At 38.7% G+C, this 12646-nt stretch overlaps 1 pseudogene; it reads right to left on the bottom strand.

Annotated features, from left to right (window-relative positions):
• Positions 1-4798: 4798 nt before the first annotated feature.
• Positions 4799-10465, bottom strand: LOC122069843 (annotated as a pseudogene).
• Positions 10466-12646: the final 2181 nt, after the last annotated feature.

The following is a 12646-nucleotide window of genomic DNA, read 5'->3' as shown; positions in this document are numbered from 1 at the left end:
CATGGTTTCTAAGTATTGGTATCGTATCAAGCGTATCAGCTGTATCATATTGGTATTAGCTGAGATTGATCTCCGATCTTTGATCGATCAGGATTGATTACCCATATTAGAGGTAAAAAAGGGAAAAAATGTACATTTTACAAAAACCAAGGGAAAAATCAATTGATACTTACCGATCCAAATTGGTATCGAATACCATTGGCAGATACTGATACCGTCCCCTAGATCCATGGTTCTTACCCCCCTGTGTGGCCGAAGCCGAATTGTAGCAGTGGTTCTCCCTTTCCCATTTGGATAGCATATATAAAGGGTAAATTGATCTTTTAATTTGGGAGGTTTAAGTTGAAGATGTAATATGTATAAAATTATATTTTACATTTCAAAACTAACACTTCACTAACAATTGTGAACCTTCATAGGTGCAAATATAATTGTTTGTAACACGAGATCATAGTGGCATAATCCACGGATTAAGCTCCTCTGTAGTGTGATAGGACATGTAACGCATACCCAACAACCAGGAACATTCATGCATGCAGCCCAAGACACTCAAACACTTCTCAAGATGTTTCTGATGGTTCGATGCGTGCTACATGATGTGTTGCATGAGAGAGGATCCCGATCCTAAAAAAAAAAAAACCTCATAACATGAATTAAGTATAACTCACTCACCGACGTGGGACCCAAATCCTAGTTTCTTCATATAGAGTTAAAGCACTTATAGGGCACGCGCAGGGAGCGGATCCAAATTCCAAACTATTAAAAGAGGAGTACTGGAAAGAAAGATTCAGACACAGAGAGCGCGGGACTGGAAGAAATCATGGTCGTGTTCATTATGAGTACTCATGACTTCATGTGTTTAAGTGCAGAAATGGATGAATAAATGATGATGATGCAGTAATGATTAGGGTTTAAAGTCTATGGGGACTTCAATACGCATCCAATGATTCCAATCACGGGAAAGTAAATCACAACCGGGCTGGTTAATGGTCATCAATCACGGGAAAGTGAGGGAAAGAGGAGCCTGCTCGGGAGCATGGCTCCAGTTAAGGATGTGAATGTGAAATTGAAATTGTTTACGTTAAGGAAATGATTCAGTTTTGGTTTTAAGCGTAAGACTGATTAGTTAAATGTGTTCGGTCAATTTCAATCGTTTAATCCATTGATTTTAAACCGACTTGACACTGTGAAAATCGAACCGTTTAAACTATCAAAACGGGTCCAATTAACCCATAGAACGATTAAATATTTCGTTGTTTTAACAAAACATAATGGTTTAATTAAGGGAAGAATTAATGACTATAGAGGCTGTCTAACAGTCTATTCAATAATTTACACCTATTATGTAGTTTTGTGCTTAAATTCTTACTTGTTCAATACCTCATTTAATTTGATACAAAATTGAAACGTTTGTCAACAAAAACAAATTTTAATAAGCATGCAAAAAAAAAAAACCAGCAACCAACGGCTAACCGTTTGGAAACCATATGGAATAAACATCAATTAAAACTGTTTAAAACCGTGAAACCAACACCATATAAAAATCGTAGAACCGAAATCATTTACTAAATGGTTGCGGTTTCAGAAAGTGCAACCGTTTAGTAAATGGTGTGGTTTTAATTTCAGCCAAATAAATGTGAATCAAACCGAACTGCACTACATACACTAAAACCGAACCGATTAACACCCTTAGCTCCAGTGCCCAGGGTTCTATAAGTATCAATTTCGGATCAGCTGGATTGATTGGATCGTATTGGTATTGTATTGGTTATGACTGATATCAATACCTGATCAATCCTAGATTGGGTATCAATATCGAATCAAGGGTTAAATTATTAAAAAAAAAATCATTTTTATAAAAAGCAAGGGTAAAACAGATCGATTCAGGCCAATCTTGATCAATATTGAGATCTGATTCTTGAGATTTAAATCCCTATTTATGCCAGACAAAAGAAATTACAAAACGAGTAGCCGCCCTCTATGAAAGATAAAATCCCAATCCAATTGATATCTCTCTCTCTCTCTATCTCTCTCATTTTATTTTTATATATAATAATATCCATGTATGATGGAAGTCGATGCTTCCAAAAGGCACACAATAAATCTAAGTCATCTATTTTTATGTTTTTTTCATGCACGACATGCGTGCAAATATAAATGAAAAATTTAATTGAATTTAATATGTGATTAGTCTAGACCATGTCCTCTTCATATGGTAAAATAATTGGCTTGTGGCATTTGAAAAAATAGGGCAGGGGTTAGGCATGCTAGTGATATGTAATGGAAGGAATTAGGTATGCTAGTTTTTTTCAACCGTCGGATTTTTTCAGATTGATTTAAGTGGATTCATGTTTATTACTTTCAACCTTAAATACATCAAGAGAGAGAAATACTCTGACAAATACGGTATGGTTTTGTCGGAAAGTCAGAATACATCTTCTCCATGTGTCACTTTTATTGCTTCATTGTCTCTACTCCGGCGACGAGTATACTGTTTGCTAGCCGGATCTCCGATGCCGTCTTCCGGTTCACCATCAAAGAAGGACTATATCGAAATCTGTCCGATCACCCCTCAGTGATCGGAATTTCACTTCTCAGCTCCGCATGCTACATGATGTGCCAGGTTGGCTCTACCACTTTCACCAGCCAGAAAGAACCATGCAAGATCTGATTTAGCCGGAAAATCGATTTCTATTTTATCAAGGAATCTGAGAGTGATGAAACCATTGTCGTACTATGACGGTAAGGGGTGCTCCAACAATAGACCATAGTTGTCTAAGACGATGATGGTAGGGGTATTGCTTTCCATGTCTTCGACGAAATCAATGTCTATGACAACGAAGGATGTTGAGTTGGAAGGATCACCTGTGTACAGGGCTCCAAGTACTCTGTTTATTTCTCAAGTTCTCAAAATGAGATTAAATACCCTTTTTTTGGGGGCTGAGGGTTCACTGGAATTGGAGAATGGAAAATGGGTTCCTTCTCTTTCCCACCATTGAAAGGTTATTGCCTTTTCTTGAATCTACTCGATCTCTTTTGGAAGATGTTTCTTTCTTTGCCATTTCTCTCTCCCTGGTTTATTATACTGAAGCTGGGTCTCTTTGCCCCTTTTATTCTTTTTTTTTTTAACTTGGAATGCTGGATGATAATTCCCCAAAAAACTATAACCATGATTTTGTAAACTACATACAAGTTCTTATCATATTTAGTAATTGTATTTAATTAAAAATTCATATGCAATACTTATTTTACTTTTCAAGTAAAAAAATGATTTGATTCTTAAAAAAAATTATTACAAAGTAAGTGAGATTTAATCATATTTATAATGTTTTGAAATAATTTATACAATTATTTGAGATGGTGCTTACAAAAGTTTTCATTTTAGTATTAATTTATATAATAACTCCCAATAAATAGTTTTGGCTAATCTCTAGTGAGGGTCCCAATCTTCTGTTTGCCAAAAGCAAAACATACCTCCAAAATCAGAGCGTATAAAAGACCAAGTAGTTGATGTTGAGAGAGAGAGAGAGAGGTGTACTGAACTACATCTACCGACCAAACCAAATCAAAAATTTCATCATTAATGATTAGTGGCTTGGATGTATAGAGAGAGAGAGAGAGAGAGAGAGAGGAAACAAGAAAAAGTAGTACAAAACTACATATACCAACCAAACCAAATCAAAACTTTTTATCATTAATGATTAGTGGCTTGGAGTTGAGATACAGTTGATTGCCTAATTGATTTGTTAGGGTTGTACAGGTATAAACTGTTTGGAATAATTGAGTCTTCATGTTACCTCAAAGAAACTAGCAACACTTTGCATCTCTTTCCTTTTGTGTTCATTACCACTTTGCAGGACAGTAACAGTAACTTCAATTTTTATGAGACTTCTGAGAACACAACATAGTAGTCTATCTAAAGAAATCAGTATTTATCCAAAAAAAAAATCTAAAGAAATCAGTGTATCAATAATCAAAACCAACCCTCCAGAAGTAACAGATTTTGAAAGATATCTTCCTCCTTGTTATTAAGCTAATATTCAGACAAATTTTGAATAGAATTGCAGAATGATTAGTGAATCTGATAGACACACCTGCTTCCAATCTTATTAACATTTGGGATAACTGTAAAGAAGACATGGAGTGGTTCAAATAATAAAAGCCACCCACCAACAATACTTCACACAGACAGACACTGAAAACTCTTAAAGACAAGTAGATGATTCAAATCTACTTGAACTGAAGGTGAACAGTTTCTCATTCAATTAGTTCACTTTGCTACTATCACAAACTGCCAATCATACCAGAGTCCAGACATAAGCAAATGTTTTGGACACCTTCTGAACAGCTAAGTTAGCTATCTTGTAATTTTTACACTTAACACAATTGAAGCTAGCTACCTGATAATATACAGTTACAAGATTGAGTCAAGGTTTCACATTCCATGCTCAATATTTGTCACATGGCAATTTGAATGGGCCCCAAATTCTGTGAACAGGTAGACCCCAAGGTTTGTGGTCTACACTATGTGGCAGTTTTGATGGAGCCAAATTTTGTGAACAGACCCCAATATCCCTCTCACAAAGCATTGAAAATCTGATATTGCTAGAAAAAAGCATAAACATGTGCATGGGAGGTATGGAATTACATTGAAGGATAAAAATTAACTTTTGAGGCTGAAATTTGACACAATGCTAATCCAGACCATTCCCTAGACATCCAATGGTCAGAATTGCCACATCATCTTTCAATGTGGCACAATTAAGGGCCAATACCATGTAAAGTTGTGGCTTGCGCAGACAGAAAACCTTTTCTCAAAATTTATATACTTTGGGGAATCAAATGTCAGACAAATACACATGACAGTTTGTTGTTGCATTAAAGAACTTGAAGTTGCTGAGAGCATCCTTATGATAACTTTTATAATCATGGTGCACATACAAAAATACAGAAGAGAAAAAAAATCAAAGCCTTAATCATAACCCACCTGTTAAGTCAACAAGAGCCTCATCCACCAGCTCCTCCAGCATCACTCCTTCAATTTCATTTCCTATGGAATCCATTTCCAACCTCATAAGCTCCTCCCAGCCCTTCCCTACCACTTCCTTCCTCACCCCCGTCTCCACTACCAGGCTGCTGTCATCCTCATTCTCACCTGAAAAACACCTCCCCTCATTGGAGAATAACTCCCTAACATGACCCCACACTTCATCTACAGTCACTGGTGAACCTATTGAAAGCGTATTTTTAGCCACATACGACGCCTTTGCCCAAGGGCTTGCATCTGATCCGTATCTTGTGATATCCACCAAAGCTGTGTTGACACAATCAAAAAGAAGCCTTTGGTTTGATCTACGCTTTGCCTCAGGCAACGGTGCCTTCTCATCTTTCAACTTGAAAATTTTGTCCATCAATAATGGATCTAGTGGGCTATCGGGTGAATGCCACCTGGCAAAGACTGCCCCTGACTGCTCCTCATGGTCTAGCCCAGCAGCTGAGAGTATTGTGCGGACAAAGAAAAGTTGTTCTTCTTCTTCCTCAGCTTTCGAGGAAAACCTAGACAGGTTCAATGGATTGGGTGCTGTTGATAACATGCATGCATCATCCCATGACAATGTCCGTGCAATTGACTCTATTGGTGGAGATTTGTCGATTAAGTTGGATTTCAGAGGGTGATGGTCCACAGTTTGTCCTGGAGAGAAGGAAGCATAAAAAGCTAATGAATTATGTGGGAAGGGATGAACATGTCAACATCACGGGCACATGCTTGACTTACCACAGTGGCCTGACATTACATGTCCAGAGGGCAGTGGAGTGGTACTAACATCATCTTCAAACGGTACTTCCAAAACTGAAATGGGGCTAGGTTGGTCCTGGTTTTCAGCTGGCATGCCAGGTTTTGCCACAGACAATAATTCCTGCAAGGTTGACCAATTTGTCACAAATCAGAACTTGTAGAAAAGCAAAAATATAGAGGATAGAATAAATGCATGCATTAATCAATTAATCCTGTCCAATGCAGGAATTGGGCAACTTTCCAGTTCTTAAAGTTTGACAACAGATATGAATCAAATGGTGATACAAAGCAATCATACTCAAGACCGAGATACCTAGGTAATGGGTGGGATAAATGACTAAATATAGTTAGACTCCCAAGCAGCAAGTCCACATTAATTGGGAAAGAAATGGAGAACAGGGAATAACAAGATAGGAGAACCCATTGTGAAACATCAAAATAAGTAAAATGATAAAAGTATACGAAACAAATTCCTACCTCATTTGGGAGAGTGCCTCTTTTTACTCCTACACAGATTGCTGGAGAGGAACTCTTGCTCAATGTGTCCCCTTTGGGGCCACTATCAGTAACGCAATGAGAAATATTATCACTTGTCTTCTGGGGAGAAATTTGATTCGAAACTGCTGAAACTTCAGAAGGGGTGCTCGGAGTATCCTCTTGAGTTCCCGCCACAGAACACGGACTAGATTTCCCTTTACTTGTTTTCTTACTCCGAGAGAAAAATAAACTTGAAACTTTCCCTTTGAAAGATGATTTCCCACTCTTGGACTTTGCTTCCTCTTTAGGGACAATGGATTTACCCATTTCAGGATCAGGAACTTCAACATTTAGTCTGGACCCATAAGCTGTAGAAGATACAGGGACAGATCTCGACCTCACTAGATTCCTTGGAGACACTCCCCACTTTCATCCTTGTCTCTGCTAGTTGAACCAGTTAATGTTGGTGCCATCACATCTTGTTCACCACCACAGGACCTGCTACTCAAGACATTTCGACTTCCATCACAATCTTCCTCACCAGACCTTGTAGTCTTCTTTGTATCAGAAAGAGCAAGCATCTCTCCCAATGTACTAGAGCTCCTCCGGACTTGTCTCTGCTCTGGACCACTTCCATTTGATGCCATCAGGGTCCATCTTTCTGAAAGTCTCTTCTTTGCTTCCCTGCAAACTGATGACTCTGGAGAATAGGATGCACGGCTGAAAGAAGATGATGAGAATGGACTACCAAATCTATTGATATAGTCCCATGAATGTCTTGAAGTCGGTGTCATGACCTCTGAATCACTGAGATTTCCCTCCTCTACACACTCATTTTCTGACCTATTCAAAGAGCTTTCATCCCCCACATAGCCATTGGAAAACACGGAGGGCAGCAAAGTTTCATTCCGGTGGTGATCACTTACACATCCACGCATCTGCCGTGTAATCTCCTTCGCTATCCCTCTTGATCCTTGTGCCTCATAATCTTCGTGTTCCCCGTAGTAGCCTTTATTACTTGACAGTCTTGGTGATGAGGTAGGCGAAGAACCAACAGTTCTAACATCATGGATTTTCCCAGGGCTAGGCTTTAAGACCACAATCCGTGTTGGTTGAGTAGAACTATCATCCTTCTGACTGGTAAAAACAGCACTCCAGCTGGGCCTGTCTTTGTCCCATCCATTATTTGCTTCAATTACCTGAATTTGTTTCTTTGCCTGTCCTTCACACTTTTCTACTCCAGCATATCTGTCTTCCATGGTCTTTGAAGGCTTCAGTACTGTGATTCGGTTTGTCTGAGGAGGTGGAGGAATGGACTGTAGCTCATAGAGATGCTGCGAGAACAGAGAATTTGGTTCTTGCAGAAACTTCAGGAATAAATCTTTGTTGGAACTTAGAACCTCCAATGCATCTTGGAATTCCTTTGACTGGCGAAGTTTTTCATCTGTTGCAAGCCGTTTTGCTTCAATGAATTTCTGACGAATAAGAGCCATCTTTTTCTCATTTAGATTTTGATTATATTTTCCCTTCTGCGGTGATTTATCTCCAACATAATTTGTTCTTGAAGACTGCTGCCGAACTTCGTAAACATCTTTGTAGTCTCTCTGATCCTCAAATTGATGAATCTCATGCTGAATTGGCTTGTCCAGAAAGCCCATTTCTTGATGCTGATATCTCGACAGAGTTCCTTGTGAAGTATAAGTAGTCCGTGCATAACCTCTCGGTGGGCTTCTTTGTGCTGTTGAGTTTAGCTGCTTCCCTGGGAGGGCCTCAAGCCCCATCAGCTTCGCAACTACATTGGGTGGCTTGTGTTTAAACTCTATTTCTTTTGACATTTCTTGGGCTATAGCATCTTCATGGGTGTTCCACTTGATTTCTTGTTTGAAGACGTCCTCTTCGACTCGTATCCTATCTGTATCTTCCACAAAGTGCAACCAAAATCAGGATACTGGATCAGCACCCAAGACAATTTGTGTGTACAAACAGAAGGTGTATAATCACTATGATTTTGTGGAATAAGGTCTCAGAAGCTTACTGATTTGTCCTCAATCTCATGTTTGATGGGTTCCAACACCTTTGCAACATCTGATTGATTCTTATGAACTGGTGAACCTGCTCATCAATCAGCTTTATATCAACAACTGTGTGGTAGGGGAGAACAACTTTTAGGAATAAAAATTGTTAAACAGCTAAACCAACAAAAGGCATGCCAATGATGGAAAAATAAAAAATTTGATATGTTTTGAGAAATACTGGAGCTCTCAATACACAGGAATCTAAAAGTAAGATGCTACTGATATTTCAGTACTTAAAAAACGTAGAAAATTTTTAGATGGAAACCCCATCCCTTTCCTTTTAGCCACCACTTTAAAAGCCAGAAATTCTTTTTCTTTCATTTACTGGGCCACTCCATCAACAAGAAGAAGAAGAAGAATATGTTAAGAAAATCACCATCTCGATGTGCTTTTTCTGTAAGCAGCTTGTTCCTAGGCACACCAGCACTCAAATCAAAGAGGTTCACCATTCTTCCCATGCATCCTGGAAAAGGCTTCTCGTTGTTGTGAATTTTTCTGTTTTGAATCCCATTCATCTCAGCACCTGAGAGGAGAGAAATCAAATATCAACAACCAGTTCTTACCTCTGGAAACAGTTAAGAAACTAAACTTAAAATCATCATTGTTACAGAACCAATTTTATAGAGCTGAAGGGAAATAGAAAGAAACAAGACTGTGATGGCAAAGACGGTATAACATGAGAAAGTTCACACTGAAAAAGAGACCCTTTATAAGCACTGAAACAAGACAGCCACGCACAGAAAGCCAAAGAGATCGTTGATATAAGTAGAGATGAAAAAAAAAGTTTAACACTAGTGATCTGCCTAATGCCCTTGATTTAAGTTCGAAATATAAAAGGAAATATAAGATCATATTCGTGGTGCGAGCAATACAAGCCAAAATCAAGCAGAAAATGCCTCGCGGTCGGTCGAGCAATTTCAAAGTAAAACCTCAACACTCGAGCCCTTATTCAAGCTAACCATTCGAGAACACCCAAGGAAAGAATATCTCAAAGCATGCACAGCCAAAAAGAACAGGGGGGGAAAAAGGAAAAGAGAAAACTTTAGCTTTGGAAGAACAGAGAATAACAAAAGACGAGGCTTAAAAAAATAATCTTGAAAGGGAAAAAACAGAAAAGGAGATCCTGCTCGCTCAGAGGAAAAAACCAATCAATCCCTGCTGAAAATCTAGATTCCAAGTGTTGTATAAAATGACGACGTCAACTGTGACCCAACAAGCAATTCAAGAGAAATCAATTCAGTAGGAAAACGGAGTAGGGACTCTGGATATAAACTCAAAACGCATCCAAATAACAAAATCAACACCAGAAACGTCAACTGGAAACTGGAAAGGGAGTTAAAAAAAGAAAAAGTGGATCAAAGCGAGACAAGTAACAGATTGCATTCAGAAACAGTTCTCCCCCCACCCCCGGCCCTTTCTTTTCCCTTCAAAATTTTCAGAAACTTGAAATCGAAGATAAAAGATAAAGATAAAAATATCCGATCACAATCATCACAAACATCCAGATTCAAACCCGCAGGAAAGAATCTAAGTCGAGAATCTCCACAAAAAAGGTGAACTCATCATCAAAAAGAGTCCAAATCGTCACCACGAAACAACTACATTCGTCCAAAAAGAGAAGAATCCAACTGAAAAAGCTGCAGTTCAACAAGAGCTCCCCCCCCCCAAAACAAAAAAAAGCAAAAGCATCTCAAAGAATGAGAATCAGATTCGTCCACAAGAAGAAAACCAACGAGCTTAGAAAAGCGAGATCGAAAGGAATGTGAACGCAAAAAGGAGTAACCAAAACAAAACCGCATCAAAGAAACGAACTAAAATAGACAAAATAGGAGAAAGAGAAAGAGAGAGACAGAGATTGGAACCTTGATGAGTAGCTCGATTTGGCCGCCGCGAAGTCGCCGGAATCCGACATTCCGGAGAATCCGTACAAGAATATGAAGCTTAAACTCCGCCGGAGTCGACGCGAGGAATTCTCCTTCAAACCCACAGAGGCATCGCTTTCTCTCCACCTCCACCGACCTTCTCGGATTCGAAGCCCCCTTTTATCCGTTGTGAGTGATACTACCACTGCTTAAGCGTTATGTGAAACCAGAGAAAGAGAGAGAGAGAGAGAGAGTCTGTGAGAGAGACAGATAGAGAGAGAAACAAAGAATAAATAATTAGATATATATGATTATAATTATGATTAGGGTCTGTTTGATTAAAAATTTAATAATAAGTGATTGCATTAAACTAATAAACGTTTTTTTATCTAAAAATTAAAAAAGTATTTTTGGGGGGTTGTAAGGTGGGCAGGTGGGGAAAGGTAGTTTGTTTGGTTCACTGACTTCACTCGAAGTTTCGTCCTTCTATAGCCAAGTTGCCAACCCGGAATCAAAGGGCCCCACCAATTTTATCATTGTCCCAAAGACAGAATTACCCCGATTGAATCTTCAACAAAGAAAAAGACCAATCGGTCTGGTCTGGCCGGTCCGGTCCGGTCCAAATTCTTGCACTCAGATACACACACTAGTACAAAAGCTCAAGACTTTCAATGGTTTTTTTTTTTTTTTTTTTTGTTAAACTTTCAATGCGTTTGATCCTCCCAAAGCAAGACTTTGCACTAGGTATGGGGTGAAAACGGGTCGGGTCAGGCCTGATTTTTTAAATCATAGTGCAACCCAGAGTTGTTAGGGATTCGTTGAAGTTCGGCCTAGGCTAAGGTCAAGCTGGGAAATCTCAATCTAGGAATGACTGAACTTGACCATGTTGATGTATATTTTTTTTCTATTCTTTTTATGTAAGTAGAAAAATACTTTTTTTTAATTAAAATAAATATATATTTAATGGGATTGTCTAAATGATAGGTATATTTAGAACTTATACCTTCTTTCGGTTACTTTCGTCGGATTCCTAAAAATTCGTTAAATCAGTAATAAAAAAAAGATTTTCAAAAATGATTTCACCATGTCATTATCAAAAAAATGTGTTATACTTAATGGCAAAAAAAAAAAAAAGTAAAGTTGAAATCATTTGACACCTTAAAGGTGTCAATAAGAAAATCTCATATTTATACGTTAATTAATTTATATATTAAATATAAAGTAAATTATGATACTTAAGACATGGTCATTATCTTAGCAAGAATCAACCAAATAAGCCATGAATTGATTAATTTCAGCTATCACTTGATTTTTAAGGAATTAATTCAAGTAATTAATGCAATAGGATCAATCAGCATCATTACAGTTAGTTGGCTATTTTGGTTGAATAATTCGCATGAACGAATTCGAACCCCACCTAAAATGATGGAATTTGAACATTAAACTCCAAAAAAGCATTGGTAATTAATTATGATTATGGTCTTCTTGAATTTACTTTGGCTATTTATATCAAAGATTTGTTTTCTCCCTCAATCAAAAAACAATAAAGGGGAAATAAATGTTTCCTGATTGCGAGGTCTTATGCCAAACATAGAGTACGGTGAAATGACACCCCACGTGTCACACCCCGTTCACACTGAACCGGAGCGGTGACCGAGTTAACACCGGTTAACCCAAACCTGTCAGGATCATCAGATACTGTATTCCACCACAGCATACGCACACTAACATAAGTTCATCAGATCAGCGGAAGACTAAGTTTTACCTGTGAATAACTCCCATATACTTGATACCCGAATTGTGATACAATAATTATATACATTTGGGCCCGAAGGCATGATATATACACAAAAAGAATAAAATTCAAATATCAAGTATATATAGGAAATCATCAAAAACCAACAGAGTACACAGCTCGGCTCGGTTTGAAGGCTGGAGCTCAGCTCGGCATCAGGGGTTGTGCCCAGCTCGGCATCATATAGAAGAGCTCAGCTTGGCCTCAGAAGTGGAGCTCAGCACGACCTCCAAGGTGGAGCTCAGCTCGGCCTCAGAACTGCTGTCCCGCAGCACAGCTCTCGCACAAGCAGTCAGCGCCGTGCTCTAACTCCTCAGGGGTCCACCAGTCCTCTTCAGAAAACTCGACTGTGGGACCCACCCCATGCTCCTCAGATGTATGACCTGCAAAATCATCTAAAAAGGGGCGTATACGTGGGATGAGCTCACTAGCTCAGTAAGTAGAAAGATGGACCACACAACAGTCCACACATCACAACACATCATATGCACTACATGCCATGCTATACATTTTAAATCACATCCACCTAAGCAGCATTACTAAGTCTTTGGTTTTAGTGCTACTACAACCACAGTGCACGTATACTCTGGGCACGAGCCGCGAACTCCCTCCCGCGATACGCCCATAGGGCTGTCGGAGA

The sequence above is a fragment of the Macadamia integrifolia genome, unplaced genomic scaffold (genome assembly GCF_013358625.1).
Source record: "Macadamia integrifolia cultivar HAES 741 unplaced genomic scaffold, SCU_Mint_v3 scaffold726, whole genome shotgun sequence".
Lineage (NCBI taxonomy): Eukaryota > Viridiplantae > Streptophyta > Magnoliopsida > Proteales > Proteaceae > Macadamia > Macadamia integrifolia.
The sequence above is the reverse complement of the archived record's forward strand: the minus strand, read 5'-3'. Positions and strand labels throughout refer to the sequence as shown.